This window comes from Anolis carolinensis, chromosome 1 (genome assembly GCF_035594765.1).
Source record: "Anolis carolinensis isolate JA03-04 chromosome 1, rAnoCar3.1.pri, whole genome shotgun sequence".
Lineage (NCBI taxonomy): Eukaryota > Metazoa > Chordata > Lepidosauria > Squamata > Dactyloidae > Anolis > Anolis carolinensis.
This window is the reverse complement of record NC_085841.1, coordinates 195,948,126-195,971,797: the sequence shown is the minus strand read 5'-3', so window position 1 is coordinate 195,971,797 and position 23,672 is coordinate 195,948,126. Positions and strand designations below refer to the sequence as shown.

The 23,672-nt window shown below is 37.7% G+C and overlaps 1 long non-coding RNA gene across 1 annotated transcript in view; it reads left to right on the top strand.

Moving 5' to 3' along the window:
• The window catches only part of LOC107983159 (uncharacterized), a 150,496-nt gene that overhangs the window by 65,597 nt on the left and 61,227 nt on the right, over positions 1-23,672 (top strand). Inside the window, exon 3 of the long non-coding RNA XR_001730592.2 lies at positions 8,067-8,176. This is a non-coding gene — a long non-coding RNA (uncharacterized LOC107983159). The remainder of the gene's footprint in view (positions 1-8,066; positions 8,177-23,672) is intronic.

Here is a 23,672-nt window from a genome sequence, read left to right as displayed (position 1 = left end):
ATTCTGTATCTTTGCATTTCATTTTTTCTGCCTAACTGGAGTTTCTTGCATTTGTCCTTGTTGAACTTCATTTTGTTAGTTTTGGCCCATCTCTGTAATTCGTTAAGATTGTTTTGGATTCTGCTTCTATCTTCTGGAGTATTAGTTATCCCTCCCAATTTGGTGTCATCTGCAAACTTGATGATCATGCCTTCTAGCCTTATAGACAGACAGACCGACACAGGGATATGATACTGTAGGGAAATGAAAACCCAACTGTTATTTTTTTTTCCTTTTTTAAGTGATAGCTATATGTAAAATAAAAATGAAAAAGAGGTCCAAAATTAGAAGACATCATGGGAAATAGTAGTTAGTGTCCCATTTCTATGTACGGAAGAAATGTGGGAACTAATTAGAATGTGCAGCCTTTAGTGTTCAGTGTAAGAAGAAAGGGGGGGTGAATACCCACAAATAAGACAATTATTTCTTTTAATCAAACTGATACTCCAAGCTCTTATTAATAGAGGATGGGTTAAAGAATGTGGAAGAGATACAAAAGAACTGATAAATAATATTCATGTTTCTGATAATAAAGACTGAATTTTATACAAGGCACATCAAGAATGAAAATGGTCAATTCTTGCAAAATATTCAACATATCGAGGCTTTTTGTGAACATGTTTTGTTTTATTTTACAAAACACACTGACTTTGGGAAAAAATTCATTTTAATGAGGCATTTGCTCTATTTTCTGTGCTAAGGCTTAACAATCTAATAATTCAATTAAGCCTTATTACTAATATAAAATTAGTATTAATAATTTACACCACAAAACTGACAGCATTACTTCAATCGGAAATTAATTACATCTGTTAAAATACAAATTAATTCACGTTAAGTGAGTTTGGTTAAGATTGCATGGTATAACATACAGAGGTCAATTTCTAAACATGTATGACTCCTAATATATATAATTAATCTACTTTCTCATGAGCTCTTCATGACTGATGGCAAATAAGTAGTTAATATCCTTGTTTGAATTGTATACATCTTCCTTGGCTCTTATAGCTCCCTTAATATTTTAGATCCATTTATAAACTCTGTTAATATACTGAAGGAAATTAATATACAGCTGGAAGTGTTCTTTCAATAAAATTTAAAAGGAGCATTTAACCAAACTCACAGAAGCAGCAGACTAATTAGTGTGATTTACCTAAATTATTAGCAGGAATTCTTTTTCCTGCAATTTTCTTTCTCAGTTTTATTGCAGATTAATGATGCCTGTCACTTCCTTCCCGAATAAATGATTCATGTAGTCTGTTACTACAGTGCAAAACACCAGCAAAAGATACTGTGAAGATCTCCATTTTGGATATCACATCTCTTTTGCAAAATAATGCAACAAATGGAAACACAAGACAAACACACAAACAAAATTAACTTCCTGGACTGTATACTGTTTAGTGTTTAAAGGAAACAAGAAGGATCCAGAGAAATCTATAAGATAGAAATTACAGTAGAGTCTCACTTATCCAACACTCTCTTATCCAACTTTCTGGATTATCCAACGCATTTTTGTAGTCAATGTTTTCAATACATCATGATATTTTGGTGCTAAATTCGTAAATACAGTAAATACTACATAGCATTACTGCGTATTGAACTACTTTTTCTGTCAAATTTGTTGTATAACATGATGTTTCGGTGCTTAATTTGTAAAATCATAACCTAATTTGATGTTTAGTAGGCTTTTCCTTAATGCCTCCTTATTATCCAACATTCTGCTGGCCCGTTTATGTTGGATAAGCGAGACTCTACTGTACCTATCTTCTCCCCATTGTATGCATTTTTTCTCTCCATGCAATTAGATGCCATAAGGATTTGTCTTCTTGGTCCCTAATATCAGGAACCTCAAAGCTTGAGAATGAGTTGAATTTGCACCACAGACCTTGTCTAGAAGATTGTGTTCAGTTCAGAACATTACAATCCAAGAAGAATATTGACAAAGTAGAATGTGTTCAGAGAAGGGCGACCAAAATAATAGAAGATTTGGAAACCAAGCCCCAAGGAGCAGCTGAGGGAGCTGGATATGTTTTGCTTGAAGAAGACAAGATTGAGAGGAGATACAAAAATCATATTTCAAAATTTATTTGAAAAAGTGGCAAGCTTGTTTTCTGCTGCTCTGGAGACAAGGCCATGTAGCATTGGATACATATTGTGGGAAAATAGATTCCACCCCAACATTAGGAAGAACTTATTCGTGGTAAGAGCTATTTGAGAGTGGAATTTGTTGCTTAGAAAATGTGGTGGACTCTCTTTCTCTGGAGGTTTTTATACAGAGATTCATAAGTCAGGGGTATAATTGACTATCTGAACATTGTTCCAGGTGAACAACTTCTCTAGTGTAAAAAGCCTTACTGTGATTTTATATCACCATTATTCTGATCCTTGCAAAACTCTGAAACTTTCTAGCATAGGCCCACCTTTGTGATGTGTAATTTTATCACCCCCCCCCCCCCCCAACACACACACAGCATAAGAGGAATGAAAGAGGAGTAAGGCTGTAAGGCTTTTTACACTAGGGTCTGTGCGATCAATAAAAAAAGGGTTTGAATACTCATTACTAAATTAGAGGGCATCGGCAAATCATTACTAAAGTGTTCCTAAATTATTGTAAGTGGTCTGTATTGTAACTATAATGATATAGCAAAAATTTTGTTTCTTTTTGTGAAGTAATTGTGTAAGGGTGGGGGGGAGCTTCCAGGGTTCCTTTCTCTCTCACTTTTAGAACTATTAGGAGGAAACTTGCTACAATGGTAGAACACATTTACCACTGTTGCCCCCCAAGTTTCAGAATGTTTCACGAATCCACTGAATTTTGGGAATTTAAAAAAGTTATTATGAACAACATATTTTTTTAAAAACCTGCAATAGCTATCTCCTTAAATTTCTGTTTTCAGTGATATAACATAAGTTTCAGAAAGATTTGCAGATCCACTAATTTTTAGAGAACTTTAACCAACTTAAACTTGGCAGTACTATTTCACTGGAAGACCCCAAAGGCCATTCAATACAACCCCCTTCTCCCTAGCAAGAAAAGCATAGTCAAACCACCTCCAACAAATGCCCCTCCAGCCTTTGAAATAATAACAATAACAATAATAATAATAATAGGAAACATACTAGGTAAACTTTGGAGTTACTGTCTTAACTTTGCCTACTTCACTGGGTTAATTCAGATCCCAACAATCTTCCTTTATCTTGAAATCTCTTTAGAGAATGAACACGGTGTCAGGACCCAGGCTGCAGAGCACCAATAACCTTACACAGAGGCCAGAATCTATCTAATATCTTTATTATAGAAATATATAAAGTCAATAAAAACAAGTGAAGAATAAAGTTCAGAAGCAGACCCTTCAGATGAGGTCAAATATAGTCCAGAAATGTATTGTCCAATATAAGATATTAGAGTCCAAAGTTATAATCCACTTGACCGAAACACACACTTTGCCAAGCAATAGTGTGGGGAATGACAGAGTCTTTAAGGTCCAATGAAGCTTGACAACAAGGCTGGAAAATAAACTTGATTCTTGGCTAGATCAAAGACTTGAAACAAGGCAAACATGAGACATGAACAGAGTCCAAGGAAGTCCGTGAAACAAGGCAAGGCTGGAAACTTGATCCGGGAAACAAGGAACTGGGGTTACGAAGTCCACACACGATCTCTCTCCTCAAGCTGAACAATTGACTCCGCAAAGTTCCCCTTGCGACCAGCACCTATATTGGGTCTCGTTTTCCCGCCAACAGAACACTTTCCCTAGAGAACGAGAAGCGAAACCCAACTCTGTCCAGATGCATGACTCCTTAGAATTTCCCAAGGGAAGCAGACCTAATCAGCTAGTTGTTTGGCAGCGATTCTCAGGCTCCGGCGATTAGCCTCTCTGGCTCCTCTATCTCTATTATAATTGTCCCTCTGGGAAAGCGGGGGGGAATTCTGCCCAAGGCCTGTTTGGCTACATTCTTGAGGACAAACATCCTCCAGGTGGAGCGGCTCCGATTCTGGCTGAAACGGCGGAAATCCCATGTTTTCCTCTTCGTCTGCCACAATAGTAATAGGAACAGGACTACAAGGCTCATGAGTCATCACACACGGGTTTTCCCCCACCAAAACTTTCAGGGAGGAGGAGGAGGCACAAGGCGCCAAGCAGGATTCTGGAAAATGTAGTTTGGGAAGGCCAGGGCCCCTGTGGCAGATAATTCAAAAGACCCTGCACTAAACTGCATTTCCCAGATTTCTGCTCACTTCCCACATTACAGCCTCAATGTGAGTGTGGTTTCTCCCTGTCTCGGCCGATCATGTGCCAGAGCGGCTTCTTCCTTGCCTGACCATCCACCCTGGGCCCCCTTGCTGCCCCTTTGGGGAAAGAGTGGGGCTTCTCCATTGATTCTGGGCCTCACCATCTTTCTCAGGGCCCTTTGGGGGAACTAAACCCAGCCCTTTTGGGGGGAAAGCAGCACCCGTACAAAGCTCAATTTGACAGTATCAGACAAAATGAAAAGGAGCAACAGCTCTAACACAAAAGTTATCCAAGTCTGATCCAATGTATACATTGGAACCAATATCAGACTTGGATAACTTTTGTGTTAGAGCTGTTGCTCCTTTTCATTTTGTCTGGTACTGTCAAATTGAGCTTTGTATGGGGAACTTTAATAATATTATATGTTATTTGGACATATTTTCTTTGTACATAGACTATCTTGTGTTTGTGTAGATACAAGTATTCTGGGATTCTGTATAGTGGGAAAGCAGCAACTGCAACAGAAACCTAGAGTAATTTACAAAACTTACATAACTCTTCTGAAAGTCATAGCTTAGTGTTTTTAATCTTAAGTTTTTTGCATGGCCGCCCCTCCCATTTCATAATATTGCTTCGTATGTACAAATCTTATAAAATATATGCAATAAACAAATTACAAATAAAGTTTTGCACAGCCCTTATTAAGTATTCTTCCCCATTCCAGCAGCTTAAAACTTCTCTTCCACACAAATTGCCACTTATCATTTTGAAACTCTGAACTTTGTTACATAAATCACGTACTTACCTCACGTATTTACCATATAGTTATTATACCTCATAGTTTACCTCATAGCTTATGTACTTACCTTATAGTTCACCTCATAGTCATTATAGATAGTTCACCATAGCTGGTACTTACCACATAGATCATAGTATAGGTACTTACCTCAAAGATAGCAAAGCTGATAGTTTACCTCATATTATTTCTAATACAGTAAAAGGACTATTTCCTGTGTTCAATAAACCTATTTTTGGTTATCTTTAACCAGCTTCAAGAATGTTTACTTTGGGGTTTGAGGTATAATTAAAGGGTAAACCGAACGCCGCTTGGGTAGCCAATAGATAGCCAATTCCCCTGGCCTTCACAGTTACAGTTACTGAGTACCATTTCTGTATTATCTCTTATTTTCTGAACAATGGCCCAAAGGAGCCTTGGTGTCATCAATGTGCCTGCATTCTCTATTTTTTTCCCCTTTTCCCTTTTCTGTCTTTCCTCCCTTCCTCTCTTCTTTCTAAATGTGTCATATATTTACCTGAAACTTTCTGGCCTTGCTTATCTCAGCAAACATGTTGCTTAGATATTTCCATCCTAATTTCCCAAGGAATTAGTTCTTGACAGCTCCATTAAAACATGCATGAAAGGTGTGTGGCACAAACCACTCCCTCCCTATTTCTGTCCAACAGTTTGGCAGCTGTTATCCACTCTTTCAAATTTCATCCCAGGAGCATGTTAGAGCTGTTATTTAGATTCCCGATGATAGTAAATGGGAAGGATAAATCAAGAGATTTCCCAATCTGGAAATAGTTTTGGAATCTGAATAGAAGTAAGCAGTTTCTGAATTGGTCTGAGGTTATGCCCAATGTTTTTTGAATTGTAAGTCTGTCTGAACTGTTTTGTGTGGTTGGTGGAAATCTCTAGTACATGCCTCCTCAGTGAACCGATGGGAAACAATTATTTCTGTAGGTCTCATGGAAAACACGTGCTGAGTGAATGCTGTGTGCACCTCATCTCCATTGCCTTGTGCTGTCACATTTGCATAGCATCCATCTCAGAAATATCTATTACTTAGTTCTTGGTAAGCTTCCCATTTTCACATATGCACGTCAATGAGCAGATGGTCAGCACTGTCAACTCAGTTGTTTAGGAAGCTTAGGATTTGATTTGAAGCACCCCTTCTCCCCTTTGACCCAACAGGTAATCAATAATAGTGCCAACCATCTGTTTGACAGGAAAGATCTTGGCCAGGAAGAGGGCATCTGTGTGAACGTGATACAGAAACAAATGCATGCTGCTGGGCATTAGAATTTCTTGCCAGTTTTTCCCTTGAAAGAAACATAGAAGCTGAACAAGTAAATATACGTTGTTATAGAAGAAACAATAGGATCTTTTCCGTTCCTGTGTAATTCAACCTGTACATGTGTACTCCGAATTACACCCCACTGAGTGCAATGGAACTTGCTCCAAAAGAAGTATTCAGTTGCAGCCTTAAATCTTTAAATGTTACAAAGAAGAATTTGAAGCAGGTGTCAAGAAGGAAGATGCAGTATAAGTAATCTCCTGATTCCCCCAGTTGGCTGATTCACTACTAAATACTATATTGGGAAAAACTGTCTGCCACAAGAGAGCAATGTTACAGTATTTATGCAGGGTAGCAGACAGTTACTCCAGAAAAGCTCCTTAACACCTTCTGCAGAGATCCTTTAGCATCAGCATACTTTTGCATGATTCATCAGCTACAAATGGCTGATGAGAAATTTTAGTTCACACATATGACTGGGTAGGGGGAATATGTCATTGCACAATTTGCTCAAGGGCATTTCTTGCAGCTGGATCTTGGTCTCCTGTAAGGTCCAGCTCATTTTGGACAAGTTTAAGGATTAATATTCTACTGTGATAGTATACTCCAATGCAATTATTCTCTTCTCATCCCCTAAAGATTTCTTGTAGGAAAAGTCAATTACAGCGAGTCTTCTAGCCATATCAAAAACCATGTATTAAATCAGACAAGATTGTCTGCTGGAAATGAGGAGTCATGTCATGGCAGATATTAAAAATATGCTTTAAAATTGTTTATGTTAGTCCATCCAGTTACAAGTTTTAAAATTAATGAGATATAACCTGAGAAAAAATGAGTGAATACATTCCATATTACACTTTACTTGAACGACAAAACATGTTAATGTTATTTCTGTTCTGTAGAAAGTCTCATTTTATTAGCATTTTTAAATCCTGTAGCTGGCTGATTATAGTCCTGGGTAAATATGCATCTTTAAACTTTAATTACTCTGGCTCCAGATTTAATTATCCTTAAAACATAAGCACTGGAATGGAAGCAACATATAAGTCTTTACTATTGTTAAGCCTCATTATTTTCCATCATTCTGCCTTGAGGATATAGAGCCATTAAGTAGAAGTGGGCATGTGTAAAAATATAAATTCGTGACCCAAGGCATTGCATATGTTTAATTGATATTCATTAAATATGTACTTCATATTGCTTCATCCATCCCAGTATTCTAACAAGTGTATCCAATAACAATAGGTTGAATCCAGATTTAGGGATGCAAAGGACCACCCAATGCAATCAAGATAAATTATGATTTGTTCTTGTATCCAACAATTCAAATGGCCCAGGTTACCCTTATATTAGATCTAAAGATCCCTCGTATGCGAGCAAAAGATAATTATGCTAATGCTGCAGTTGAATAATTTTTCTTTCTGCATCACTTCTCTTGCAGAATTTTCGAAATAGCTCCAGAGGTTAAGGTCCTCAGATCACACAGTTGAATCTCGATCCCCAAAGTGTCATTTAGAGGCCTATTGTTGAATTGTTTCCTGAATGGTGAACAGTCTCATCAATTCATATTTGGATCCAATTGCTCAGACCTAAGAGCACTCCAGAGGAGTCTGTCACCTGAAGCAGTTTGGCTACTGATCTAACAGAGTTACAAAGTGTTAGAAGCATGAGCCTAAATCTCATGTTTTCTAATTTTAATGCTCATTCTCAGGAGGAGCTTTGCCTTAAGATGCATGCAAGAAGCTCCAGGACAAGAACAAAGAAGGAGAGGATAGAAGGCAATCCATAGTCATATGACTTGGTTAATCAAGTGGATCTAAGGTAAGACCAATAATCATTACAAAGGAATTCAAACTCTGAAATTAATGCTACCCATTTAAGAATTTTTTTGAACGGGGGAAGAGAAATGATTTCCTATCTAAGATGAAGAAAAGGATCTAATATTTTGTACCAAACCTCAACCCTGGACTTAATGGAAATATATTCAAATGTTACAAGTCACAACGGATCTTAACCTGTCTATAAATTGGGGTGTAATTCTTCACTATTTGATTTTGTACCTGTACCTGAATTTTAGCAAATTCCCACTGTGCAAAAGGCTTTGAATGCTGCAGATTATGAAGATGATATATAGCTTAGGACTTATTCTGCAGAGTTTTAATGCATTAAAAACAGGGGCGTTTTGCAAGAAAAATGTGCAAATTTTGCATAAAATAAGTTGAACTGAGAAGATTCCCTTATGTATAGTATTCTCATTGTCAAGATTTCTCGACAGTGGATAAACACATTTTTACCATTCTTTTGAATATAGTGAATTATTTTTCTATCTCTAGTTTATAGCTGGTGGAGAGAATCCAACACTATCAGGATAGCTTTGTCCTAGACTGTAGAATAACTGAACTTGCAGGTTCTTATATTGTGCCAGATTTGAAACCTTGTTGTACTATACACTGTGGAAGAAGAGAATACTCTGATCTTTACCACTGTGTCTACACATTTAAGGGTATGGACCTGTTTTCTTTTTTTTAATGTGGGAGGAGTTTAAACATTCTGAACACAACCCAGCTCAAATTACAAAACAATTCTATGCATGTCTCTTCAGATGTGCCCCTGTCTTCAGTGAGACTTCTCCACAAGTAAGAATCACAGGCCTAAATATTTTAATTGTTTTTTATTTCAAAGCAATGAGAAAAGTATAGTATTTGTTTGAGCTGCATTGAAGCTCTATGTAATCTTCAGAGATGTTCTTTCCATTTCTGAGTACACAATAATGTAATAAATGGAAAGCATTTCAATATCATTGACTACAAATCCAACACTAGAAACACTGATTGACACAAGAATATTGAAAAATCTGCTTGATGATGCATATGTGTTGGGGTACAAGCTTGGAGGGAATAAGTGAACTAGCTACCTAAGATATTGGAATTTTTGTTTTAAAGATTAGTTCACATAGGCATGACTAACCATAGGATTTTAGTCTTCTGTTTTGGAATAACAACCTAAGTGAGGGGAAAGGGGGCAATAACTAGGCTCTTAAAAACAATGAAAGGAGCTGAATTATTTTGATATAACACACAAAAAGTGAATGTAAAACAACTATAAAGAAAGCGTACATACATAAAGTATACACATTACATACTATAAACAGCATTACACAATAAACACAACACTACAAACTACAGAGAAGGGTAATATTACTTCCTCTGCTTCAATCAGAGATTATAACCGATATATAATTGAACATCTATTGTATATTATCTTTATTACACTCCTACTAACTTCTTATCTCTATTATCTATCAAAATTGTGATATACCTTCATCTTGTCATAAAAAAGGAAACCTGTCCCAGTCACTCTTAAATTAACAAAATATTTCTTCTGAATCAGCCTGGCCAATCTGTCCATTTCAGCTGGATTATGCATTTTCACCAGCCAATTGCCTTTTGTTGACATAACTTTGAGCATATTCAATTCCATTAACTGTAATTATATATTGAAGAATTCTTCCGTATTTCTTCTCCACTTGTGCTTCCATCATGCCCAACAAATAAAAATCTGGTATTTTCTATAATGAAAATTTTAAAATGTCATCTATCATCATATGTGTTTCAGTCCAACATTTCAGTACTTGCATATCTACCACAGATGGCAAAATGTCCTTAATTTCTGGTCAAAGCGAAGAACACTATTGTGCATAAAATCCACATTATCTGATTATCTTACTCTACACTGCCATATAATCCAGTTCAAAGCAGATAATGTGTATTTTATACAGCTGTGTAGAAAGGGCCCTAGACAGATGTTGTTGTAATTGTATCTTTTAAATCAACCTCTATGAAGTCAGTGGGAAATTGTAAATCAGGGGACCTATAGTTACACTTAAGAGCTCTGGTAGCTGCAGATTGTGGAATGATGCATTCGTTTCAGCAAAGGAATTGAGCTTCTTTCCAGTCCCTCTCTCCAAGTCTTCAGGGTAAAGGGGGGATCTCAGGGTGAGGGAGTTGCCTTGAAAAATGTGTGTATGTTGATACTTAATGTGTGTATGTGTGAACTTGTGCCCTTGTGACATCACAAGAAAGTCGTTACTAGGTCCAAGGTTTTGACTGTGAAATAATAATATCCAAGATCTCAGAATCTAGGATAGTTTCGTTTGTACTTTCATGTGACGCAGAATTTCATATGTGTTTTTACATGGGACTTTCTCCAGAAACAGCAAAGTCCTGAATATGGACAGCACAACTCCCTTATCTACACATTCAATATTCAAGATTTATGTTACCCACACTGTGATGGACTACCCAGTGGCTATCGGTATACTCTCTGATGTACTTCAGTTCTTAAAATAAAGAATCTTGAGACTGGATAAAGTTAACCAAATAAGTTTACTGAGACAAAGGCAAAGTTAACTTCAGTCAGGATTCTTGAAAAGTGAATCAAAATAATATATTACAGAGATGAGGTTTGTAAATTGAATTTAGTTACACTGGAAAAAAACACTTGACTATATTTGTACAGTATGAAGTAAAATATCTGAAAATAATTGTGGTAAGTCACTTGATTATTAATACAATACAGATTCAAGATGACAAAGTAAAAAAAAACTATAATGAAGTACACTGTGTCATAATGGTTATGAGGTAAAATACTCCAAACTAAAACGATATGATACTATTTTGATGGAAAATGCAGGCTATAGTGGTAAATGCCTGGCTATATTGTCTATAAAGTGAAGTAATTGGCTATAATGGTAAGGTACAAATTATAATAACTATAAGGTATAATAACTAGGCTATTGAGATAAGATATAAACTATAATGGTAAAATGCTAAACTAATAATGGTAAAATACTCTAAGTTTTAATACCTATTAGGTATCTCCTCTAAACTATATTGGCTATAAAGTAAGTACTCTAGGTTTTATTAACTACACAGCATATATGTGCTATCGTATATACTTGCTATAGTAACTATATGGTAAAGTAGAGGCTATAATAACTATATAGTAAAATAATCTAAGCTATGTTGGTAAAGTACTTGGCTATATGGTATGTACGTGCTATAGAATGCCTGTTTGGATTGCCAGGTATAACAGACACCCCTCACTCTACCCTCTTCACACAGACAAGCACCCTTATGTGAGAGGCGAGGGAACAGAGTTTGATTTTAGATTTTCTTTTAAAATGGTAGCTGCCACCAACCTAAAATGTTTTTAGGATTTTTGTTGTTAAATGTACTTGAGATAAGTTTCTCCCACACTGTTTCCACCCCTTGGCTCCCAAACTGATGTTTACTATGAGGCTTTTCTGTCGTATTTAATTGTTGTATTGCTGGAACTATTATGAAGGCTTCTTAATAGAAAGATATACTGTAGCGGCTTTTGAAAGTTGAAAATAGAATAAAAATTTATTTTCTTTAAACAGGCAAATAATTACTTCAGAGAGGTACATAAGCGTAAACGGTTACAGAAGTTCTTCAGCTTAACTTAGTTGTATGTTTCAGATTACTTCACTTAGTTTCAAACAGTTCCAATCAAACCAGGCTATCTATTGGTTACAGAAACCCTCGCTCTATTTGCTGAGAATAGTCACGAGTTCGACTAACCTAATCTAGATAGCCCCCTGGGTGTTAATTAACTCTAACCTAGAGTCCTTCTATTAACCAACACAGTAGTGAGAGTCAATCTCTTGAATTATCTCCTCTAAGAGATCCAAACTGCCTGACCTATCTTGTCAGTTTCACAGCTTTCCGTTCTCTCACACACAACCAAAACTCCAAACTGCTCTTTCCTCTCCAAAACCCAAAACTGAACAGCCTTGGAGCTCTTTTTTCCCTCCCTGCACTCTAAGACTTGGCTCCTCCCATCTGCTCTGGCCAATCCTAGGATTCTCTCTCTAAGCTCCTCCCTCTTTTTAGCCACACTCAAGATGGCTGCCTGACATTCCTCTACAAAATGGAGGCCTGCCTCACTCACTGTTACCCAGGCTTCATTCCCAGCCTAATAGGTAAGGTTCACTACACCAGGCCAAGGAACCCAGACAATTTCTGGCCTTCTTTTTTGAAACGCTGACACAGAATGCCCAAAGGGAGGGATAAACCTCTCAGTTAGCAGGGCTAAACCAACTCACCCAAGCCTCTAGGGGGGTTTTAGGCTCCAACCCTAAAATTAAGTGCAAATGGAAAAGTCCACACCAAAGGGAGAGTTAAACCAGAAAATGGACAGAGGAAGGAAAAGCTAGGCAAGACATCACACACACTCAAAAAATATGCCTCTCCCAGAAGTGATTTGTGAATCCCTCTAGATCTTCCAGTACAATTCTTTGGTATATTTCTAATTCAAGTTTAATCAAAATATAGTGTTCTGTCACACGCTGGGCCTGTGACTGACTGACTGTTATATAGGACATACGCTTTACGCCCAGCGGGAAGCCAGGGGCCTAAAGAAGGGTCGTTGAGGAATTTTCCTGAAAAGATGGCCTTGAAGTCTTTAAAGAAATAACAAAGTCTTTGGAGGCTTTTAAGCAGAGGCTGGATGGCCATCTGTCGGGGGTGCTTTGAATGCGATTTCCTGCTTCTTAGCAGGGGGTTGGACTGGATGGCCCATGTGGTCTCTTCCAACTCTACTATTCTATGATTCTATGATTCTATGATTATTGATGAACAAATAATAAATCTTCAAGGAGTCTTGTCCCACAGGACAGGCGATAGGCTTTGAATAACTGTGAAAACCCTCTTATAACCCCTCCAGGCTATCTGTTATTTGGGCCTAGCTAGTCTGGGACCCACTGCCAACTCCAAGTGTGTCTGGTTGTTGAGTGGACCTACCAGCCAATGGCTTGCAGATGTTTCTGTGCTGTTGTTCTGTATCCCTGGACAGTCAATATCCCTGGGGTTCTTTAACCTTGGTGCTCTTTATCCCCGGTGGTCTTTAACCCTGGTGGTCTTTATCCCTGGAGGTCTTGAAATAGGAAGCCTTTTACGGGACGAGCTGGTGTATGTCCTACAGCTGAGCTTCCCAAGAGAGACTAACTTAAAAATGGCTCCTTCCCTCCCAGAGCCCTGAACAGGGGGTGGAACCAAACTTAATGGTGATTGACAGGTGGCCTGTCCTATGGCTGCAAACATTTGCAGCAAGAAAGTAAAATAGAAGGTTCTGGTACAGCTGTACCAGCACATATAGCTTTCATTATTGTCCACAATTATAGGTATCCACAGGGTGTGTAGATACCTCTCTGTGTGTGTGTGTCTTGGAATGTATCCTCCACAGATACACAGACGACTACATTTTTGAACCAAAAATCTTACAATGAATGTCACTTAACAATCTATTACCTATCTACTTATCCATTTATTATACATCTATTCTGGTAAGTATGAATCAGGTTGTTGATTTAAAAATGCTGGCCAAACAAACTCCATCAGTACCTTTAGGATTTTTTTATATAAGATGGCAAAGTTAGGATCGTTGCATTTTCTAACATGTCTTCAATTTTCTGAATCAGTATTATCATTCTATACCAATGACCTTTTTCCAACCATGCATTTTACTATTTTTTCTATCTCTCTTTTGTACTTGATGTGTTGCCAAATTATCCTCCTGCATTGTCATGATGTTACAAATGACCAAGCAAATCATCCAACTTTTATAGATTTTGAAGATGTTCTCTTTATCCCAATCTTTTTTTCTTTTCTTTTTTACAAAATTTATTGTCCAGAGCAAGTCAGATTTCTAAATGGATTCTCTCCAGATCATAAATTATTGGAATCTAAATGTGTTTTATACAGAATATAATGTGTTGATAATTGATGAATCAATGATTAAACTATACATCCACCCACCTCCCTTCAATTTAATAATTTATTTTTTCCAAATATATTTCAGCATAAATTTTTCACAAATGTAATCACATCTAGGGGTGATGCATCTGGGCACATGTTCTGTGAAATTTAATGCAAATCTTTCTTATCAAGTCTCAGAATAAGAAACTAATCAATGTTAAACTGCTGTTTATTTCCTTCATTTAGCCATAATAGATATAAAAGTGCTGAAAGGCCTTCAGAGTCCATCCACTGTAAATTACCATTGTGAGAAACCCAGCAGGATATCCATTGTAATTAACATTTTTTAAAAAAGGTATCAACTACTGCCACGCTAAAAATGTTCTCCTTTCTATCCATCTATCCTTAATCTTTTGATAGAATGTATTAAACCCTTGGGCTGAACTGCTGACCTAAATGTTGGTGGCTCTAATCCATGAGACAGGGTGAGCTCCCATCTGTCAGTCCTAGCTTCATGTGGGGATATGAGAGAAGCCCCCATGAAGGATGGTAATACATCCGGGCATACCCTGGGCAATGTCTTTGAACACAGCCAATTCTCTCACACCAGAAGCAACTTGCCTCAATTCACCTCTGACATGAGAAAAAAATTAAAATAAATTTCCTTTTAAAATGTGAAAAATATAATTCTGGTTGAATTCTAATGTTGAAGTATCAGGTCCCTGATTCTAGTTATTCGTGATGTGTCTGTGAATTGCGTTTGAATGTCCTTTCTTTCATATTTGACTGGTAGTTCCCATGTCAGGGTGATAGTAAAGTACTTCATTTACTGAACCTTCTCCTTAAAATAATTTAGTCCCTTTAAAGTTCAGATTCAAACCTAAACTGGATTTGCTGCTCCACTTAAGTGGATACAGGTTGAGCATCCCTAATCAGGAATTTCAAAACCTGAAATATTGGTACTCCAAAATTCGAAATTGTCCATATGGGTGGCTGAGATAGAGACATCTTTGCTTTTGAGTCTTTAGTGTTTCCTGCACAAGGTTATTAAAATATTGTATAAAATTACCTTCAGGCTATGTATTAAAGGTGAATATGAAGTATGAATAAATTTTGTGTTTAGACTTGGATCACATTTCCAAGATATCTCGTTATGTACATATATGCAAATATCAACATTTTAAACAATCCAAAATTATTTTGGTTTCAAACTGCTAGCTAGATGCATGAACATTTTGCTGATTGTCTGCTGTCATCATGACTTCAAGGTCTTCAATGAAAGGCCAGCAAAAGGCACAAAAATAATAATAAAGTAATGTTTTTTCACATGAGGAAGTGATGGCGGTCAGAAAGATTACGGTAATGTCATGGTGTGTGAAAGAAAGCAAGGGGAAAAAACATGTCCGCTCGCAATGATACATTAAGCTCAAACATGTCATCCAATGAAAATCTAAGGTATCTTGAGAATGGGAGAAAGACGTCTTTTGAAATCTTGGAGAACAGAATTTGGCATAGTATTAAAGTCCTTCTGGGAGATAGTGGTGGGGTATAAATAAAGTTGCTATTATTATTATTATTATTATTATTATTATTATTGACATAAAGACAGACTATGACACAGCAAATGAGATAGATATGCTGGATTTTGTATCACAGAATCACAAGTCGAACACTTCCCAAGCGTTTAGGACTGTGTGATGTATTTTCGGATGATGCACGTAGATCCCAGTAAGGTGGCGTTTTGCAGTTGACAAATTGTAATTTTGGCAATGTTCATTGTTTACAAATGCCAGCTTAGATAGTTTGGCACAGCACCCAGTGTACCAATTACCACTGGGACCACCTGTACTGGTTTATGCCAGAGCCTTTACAGTTCGATTTCGAGGTCCTGATAATGGTTGAATTTTTCTTGTTGTTTTTCATCATTTTGACTGTCACCTCATATGGCGACATCAATAATCCAAACTTTTTTCTTTTCCACAACTGTGAGGTCTGGTGTATTTTGTTCCAAAACTACTACAACTACTTCTTCACCTTCTTCTTTTTCTTAAACTATATTTTGAGAAATCTCTGGACCTGTTTTATAATTTCAAAATGCTTCTCTAAATATTCAGGGAAATGCATTGGATGATTATCATGTTAAACTTTCCATATAACTGTAAAAGAATTGAATAAGCATGGAAGAGAAAGGTTGCTGGTGGTCTGGTTGTTGAGAACATTCTAGATTTTAATCTCTTGTTGATATCCCATCAATATTTTATTGATGGGCATCTTTGATAAATAATTATTTTTTTTAATTTGCTATACCCTAACATCATAGTATACATAAGAAATAAATTTACATTATGTGTTAAAAATCAAATCTCATAAATTAAATATAGCACCTTTTATTTGTATTATATTTATTATACATCAGGCCGCTTCGTGAATTTGGCCCACTCTGTATTATTTAAATGAATTGGTTTATCAAAAATGAATCAGTTTATTTATTATTTTTTATAAATATGAAGCAAATTATTGTCACTCCAGGAATCTGTAAAACCTGCAGCAGCTGTCAAGATAATAGCGCCTTTAACAACCTGCTGTGCCAAACCCTGCCAGGAGACACTTTACAACTGACAGGCCTAGAAAGAAACCATTTTTCACAGAGAAGCCAGAAAATATGGGGAGGGGGAGGCAGACATCTTCAGACATGAAGATGAATTAGATAACTGCAAACTCATGGTATTATAATATAAGTATGATTTATTTTCTGATCACCATGACAATTTTAAGTGCACTTTAAAAAAATTCTTCCTAGTGATTCATTTTCACCCCAGCCTTCCCTGAAATAAAAATATATGAAACACATTGGGTTGCATACAATGTTGCAGAGGTGGAAAAAATTAAGGATTGTGTTCTTCTGAGTATCAGGATTAGTCTTTCTACGAAACAGAATATATCCAATGCCTAAGGAGATGGAATGAGACATGCAGTGAATCACATACTCCACCATTTCATTGTTTAGTGGTTGGTCCTTCCTTTCCAGCAAATGCTGCAAACAGAAAACAGTTGGTTTCATTCTACTTCAGCATTTGCAGGAGAACTCATTTATCTGAGAACCCACTGGTCAGATGACTGACAGCTGTCTCAAGTAGCTCCCCAGAGCAGATTTCTGCCTGATACAACTTGCCCTAGTAAGTTTTGAAGTTAATGTCATAACAAAAACAATCTCTATAAAAATGTCACTGTCTTTTAGCAGTAAGTCTTTTGCAAAGTTGATGGGTCTTACCAGATAAAGACCAATTCATCCTCCAAATAATGGATTACATCAAGAAAAGCTCAAGATGACATTTTGTTCTCCTCCAGTGGAGATTGCAACTTAGTTTAGTTTCTCCTAATACGAGACCCCTAGATCACTATATCACTAGTGCCAATGTAGAGAACTCTGTTGGCTGTTTTGGGGTTTTGCTTTGGCAAATGCTGTTGCAGTTTGTTTGCAGGCTCTACCATTCCTCAAATGAGATGTGTGTATCCTGTAAGAACAAGAGTGCAAAGCTCTCTGTGCCAAAAAATAAAATAACATAAAATCATGGCACAGAATGCCAATGCTTCAAAATTTCATCGATTGCAAAGAGAGATACTTGAAACCTGTCACCACTGCACAGTTTAGCCTGTAGCAAATCTACCCTTGAATAGCCTCTGATTCAGCATGTTCAGAACAGGTTGCCTACACAAGCTACAAGGAAGAGGAGGTCAGTCTGCAGCGACATGGGCATATGCTCCATTCCTTTCCCTGTGATGATAAGCATTGCAAATGGGTGATGGCACCAATGTCCAGTTTGTTCAGCAAGTATGTCCACATTGGACTCCTTCCACTGTCCAGACTGCACTGAAGCTTTGGAGACCTCTGATGTTTCATGCAAACTCTAGGCCACTGCTTCTTAAACTGAGGGTCCCAACACCAAATGTGGTCCCTTTAGCTCAATGTTTGGGTCATGAAAAATTCAGCAACCCGAATACCACCCATTTACACAAATCTGTTAGCAACAACATGCAGTGTTGGCAGCGGACTCTGCAGAAAATGCTTCCACTGACTATAAAAAAGGAAAATTAGCATATTTTACAAGCCTTATAAATGCTGATTTATTATCAGTTAATGATTTATTTTTATACGTATTTCATATACCTGTATATATACCTACATACCTGGGGTCACATAACATTTTATCAGCTAAAAAGGGGTTGCAGGTGGAAAATGTTTAAGAAGCCCTGCTCTAGAGTATCTCCTGATTTTGCTCAAAGTTGAGCAAAATCAGTTTAAAGCAAAACAAACAAAGAAAAATAAAATGTGATACTCACCGAAAGCCACTGCTCATTGTGAAAACAGTCATTGTTTCATTCATTATGAGTGCAAGTTTTGTCAGTGTATAGAAGCCCCATAGTCATTTGCCTAGTTCTGATTGAAGTCAATAGTGCTTATCACCTGATTTAGACTTGTTTGGAAGTAAAAGTATGTATCTTCTAGGATTACTCAACCAGGCTACTCGTCACCAGTAGGGGTCCATGAGACATTGCCTAGGGGAACTACAAGACATTGTGCTTGAAAGATAATAATAATAATAATAATAATAATAATAATAATAATAATAATTTCATGTAGAATTTCCCTGAGACTTGGAAATTATTCCAAGGTTTCTTCCAGTGTAAATGACTAATGTCAAACAAATATGTACTGGTTTCTAACCTTCAAAGTGCTTGAAATTAATTAGACTATTTCCATGTGTATTTGTCTGGTTTTGCTGATATTGGATACAAGACAACCAACCCCCCTCCCCCCCCAAATACTTCACAAATGAAAACAGGGATACATGTGTCCAGGCAACATCAGAGTGTGGTTAAGATGGAAAAAAGTATTGATGAAAAAGAACACTTACCGGTAAGGTAGAAAGAGCTGCAGCAGTTTGTTTTTGCCAGAGCCAACTGCTCTCTCCTTTCCTCTTCCACCTACTGAGGTAATGAACTGCAACTACTATTGCACTTTGAGCTTAGTTTTCAGAATGGGAGGAATACAAAAGGGAAAAATAGAAACCAGGACATTTTAAAAGTAGTCAAGAAAGTGAGATAACAGAGGATTATTTCAGAGTGTCACTGCCAAATAGGGGCAGTTGGATAATAATAATAATAATAATAATAATAATAATAATAATAATAATAATAATAATAATAACAACTTTATTTTTGTATCCCGCCTCCATCTCCCCGAAGGAACTCAGGGCGGCTCACATGGGGAAATTGAACAACATAGTTAAAATGGGCATATTAGTATTCCATAAAAGCATCATAAAACAATATCAAACAACAACGTATAAAATATCAACAACAACCAGTGACCTAAGATAGTAAAAAGTTTCTGGGATTCCACAACTTTAATGACTATTCCAGATGGGGACATAACTAGAGAACTATGACAGTTGTTGGCTCTGAGCCTCCGCCCAATCAGAACTGTTTATCCCACCCCTTTTGTTTACCTTGACAGCAAAGTGGTAGTCATAGATGTACTTGAAGGGTCATTTTTGCTTTTTGTGCTGGGCTTTTGAACCCTAAATAATTATCCTAGTTTGCTTTGTAGTTCCGCTCTTCCAGCCTACAATTTCCTCCCCTTGAATAACTCATATTATACCTTAGAAGATAGTTAATAGGAGTATCAAGAAACTTTTTATTTTCCCTCTCTGTTATAGTTTAAAGCAAATTCATTTCCATTTTTAAAAAGCAGGATAGCACATCCTTTTAGTCTCACTGAATGCTTTCGCAGCTTTTAGTTCACACTATGGTTAGAAAGGTTCATTAGAGCTGCCTGTGTAAAGCACTCATAATTGGAATATATACAAGCACACCATTGTAGGAATCATTTCACCGGCTTCTATTTTGCAACTCCCACAGCCAGTAAAATGCCCAAGCACCCACTTAAGTCCATCTTTACTTAGCTAGCTTTTAAGCATTTGCCTAAGCGTAGGATCAACTGAAGTTAACCAAAAAGCAGATAGGCATATTCACTGTGTAAAACTTTGCTAAAATCTAAATGTGCTGCTGGAAATGTGATTTCAGAATGTTCTTCTGAGTCAGCCATATTAAAATGTAGTACCTTAGCAGTACCCTGTCCTTAGAATAGAAAAAATATTTTGTTCCTCTCTATTCTACTTTGGTCAGATCTCACCTGGAATACTGTGTCCAATCCAAGAGATTGACAAGCTAGAAGGTATCCAGAGGGAAATGACTAAAATGATCAAAGGTCTGGAGACCATGTCCTATGAAGGGAGCTGGATATGTTTAGCCTGCAGAAGAGAAGGTTGAGAGGAGACATGATTGCCATGTTTAAATACTTGAAAGGCTGTCATAAGGAAAAGGGAGCAGGCTTGTTTTTCTGCTGCTCTAGAGACTAGGTCTTGGAGCAATTGGTTCAAATTACAGGAGAGGCTATTCCACCTGAACATCAAGAAAACTTCCTGACTTTAAGAACTGTTGAAGAGTGGAGCTCAATGCCTCCCTCATTGGAAACTTTTAAACAGAGTCTGGGTGGCCATCTGTCAGGGTGCTTGGATTGTGTTTTTCCTGCATGGCAGGGGGTTGGACTAGATGGCCCATGTGATCTCTTCCAACTCTATTATTCTGTGATTCTGGTTGTAGCTTTTCTGCTTTCTGCTTTGTCTGGGTTGCAGCCAGTCTTTTCTCCCCCAAAGCTCTGAGAAACTTGATTTTCAAGCTGCTTCTCTGAGGCAATAAGGAATCCATCTAGCTTATTGGGAACAAGCAGAGAAATTATTTCTTCCCCATCACAGACTAACATCTCATTATTGAAGCTGTCATATGCAGATAATGTAGGCATTAAGTACAATGACATTGTACTTGATTCTGACAGCTGTGCATGTCATTCGGGCAGAATTCCTTGTGACATCTGCACAATTGCTACCTAGTCTACTCCTCAATTAGCCTAATGAGGAAGGAGTTTCACTCCCTGCACACACATCATTCAGAAGCATATTGTATTTGCCTTGTTTCCATGGCTGCTTTTTAAAGGATGCTCTGAGCATTTCCATACAACGAACAAGAAGGTGTGATTTTTTTTCTTCTGACTTTAAAAAAAAGCAATGAAAATCAAATCCTATAATTACCCCAAAAGACTAGTGAGCTTCTTAGACCTGTTGACCAAGATACTTCATTCCTGGGCATGACGGGTACTCCGTCATCACAGCTATCTACTGATTCATTCACTCCAAAGTCACCTTAGATGCCAGGCAACTGCACCAACCAAAGGAGTTCTGACAGTGCCATCACTGTTGTGTGAGTGAGTGACACCAACTGACACTGTCAGGCAATGTAATGCCTGATGGGGTAATTACTTCACCACCCTTTTCAATATCCCCAACCAGCTCTCCTTCACCATCCAGGATGTCATCTGCTGCAACAACTGGCTGGGATGATGGTTGGGCCAGGAAAGGGAGGCACAAGCAGTGGCAGACATGGATTCCTAACTTCCTCCAGAAGAAAGGGCAGAGCATCAGGGAGGGAGGGTAAGGTAGCTCAGGTCTTTGCTAGGCATCTGGACTGGAATGGAAGAGTAAATGGCAAGCTCCCCTTCCCGTCTGCTGCAATTTCTATTTCTACAGAACTCTGGATGGCCATCTGTCGGGGGTGCTTTGAATGCGATTTCCTGCTTCTTGGCGTGGAGTTGGACTGGATGGCCCATGAGGTCTCTTCCAACTCTACTATTCTATGATTCTCCTCTGTTCCTTATAGATTACAGGGAGTCCTCAAGTTAGATTTTGTATTTTTGTTCTTATGCTGAATTTTATGTAAGTTGGAACAGGTACTTTTTAAAGTGTAACTTCAGCCAAAAATGTATATATTTTAGCTTTGAATAACACAGTAAAGGTAAAGGTTTCCCCTGACGTTAAGTCCAGTCATGTCTGACTCTGGGGGTTGGTGCTCATCTCAATTTCTAAGCCGAAGAGCCAGCGTTGTCCATAGACACCTCCAAGGTCATGTGGCCGGCATGACTGCATGGAGCGCCGTTACCTTCCCGCCAGAGCAGTACCTATTGATCTACTCACAATTTCATGTTTTCTAACTGCTAGGTTGGCAGGAGCTGGAGCTAACAGCGGGTGCTCAAGCCGCTCCCGGGATTTGAACCTGGGACCTTTCGGTCTGCACGTTCAGCAGCTCAGCACTTTAATGCACTTCATCACCGGGGCTCCTGAATAACACAGAGAAGGGTAAAAAACCCTGTGGTGTTTGTTTTGCCAGTTGTGCCCCTGTTTAGAAGATTTCACCTCACTTTCTGTCCCTGTGATACTGTAATTGGATTTTGAAAAATTTGGCTGGCTGTAGAAATGAGGGTTGGCAATAAAACTTCAGTGGAGACACCTTTTCCCCATGATAACTCTTTCAGGAGTGAATTTCCCTTCCGAGGGTAGATTTCTCTCACTTCCTGTTGCCTCACCCCTGTTCGTAACAGTGAGTCATTTATAAGTCAGATGTTTGTAACTCAGGGATCCTGTACAGAGAAATACATCTGGATGTCATCAGCATTCTAATAGCACTCCACCCCATGCCTCTGGATCTTTCCCAGCAGTTTCATTCAAATGTTAAAAAGCATTGGAGATATAATGGCCACATAACAGCTCCTTATTTGACTGACAGCTATCCCCAAGGACCACAATCTGGAACCTGCCTGAGAGATATGACCAGAACCACTACAATAAAGTTGCACATATACAATGAAGTTCTGAGGTTCTGGATAGGAAGACACTTAAGATGATGTGTCCAACCCCCTCTCACCAGTGAGGTAAAGTGAGAAAAGTAAAGGCAGGAATATTGATGAGTCTAGAAAAAGAAGATGAGGAAGCCACATTGAATTGCATTATTGTTCACTGTCTATAATACCATTGCATGCTAGGAAGGAAGGCAAGATAACAATCTCATAACCCCTTAGACTGAGACCCCATTTGAAACTTGTGGACTGTATAGGTCACTTTGAGGTCAGGGTGATGATGAGAAAACATTAAGATGTCCAGACTGACAGCAGCATCAGTCTGGGTCATCTTGCATCCATTGTATTATGCAGAAAGGATGCAAGATGCCTTGCCTTGTTAAGCAGAGCTGGGAAAAGGAGATTCACTGATTTAATCACAGTTACACTAGTTGAAAGCCTCAACTAATTCTTTGTTTATATCCAACGTACAATATTTTTTATCGTTTTGCTTCCTTTATTGCTTTACTTGACATGCAATTCTTGATTTTTTTTGAATACCACATTTCAATCCTTTTTTCTGAGTAATAAATTAAAAGAAGGAAAGAAAGAACACCTATCTACTTGGAATGCCTCTGAAGAGATCATAAAACTATAAATGACAAAACACATTGACATTTGCTTTATTTGTATGCTTTCCTAGCATCTAGAATATTAAAAAAATACAATATTGGATATCAAAGTTACTATTTTCATTGATGCGAGCTACACTGGGGGATATATACTTATTTCAGATAATGAGGGAATCTGG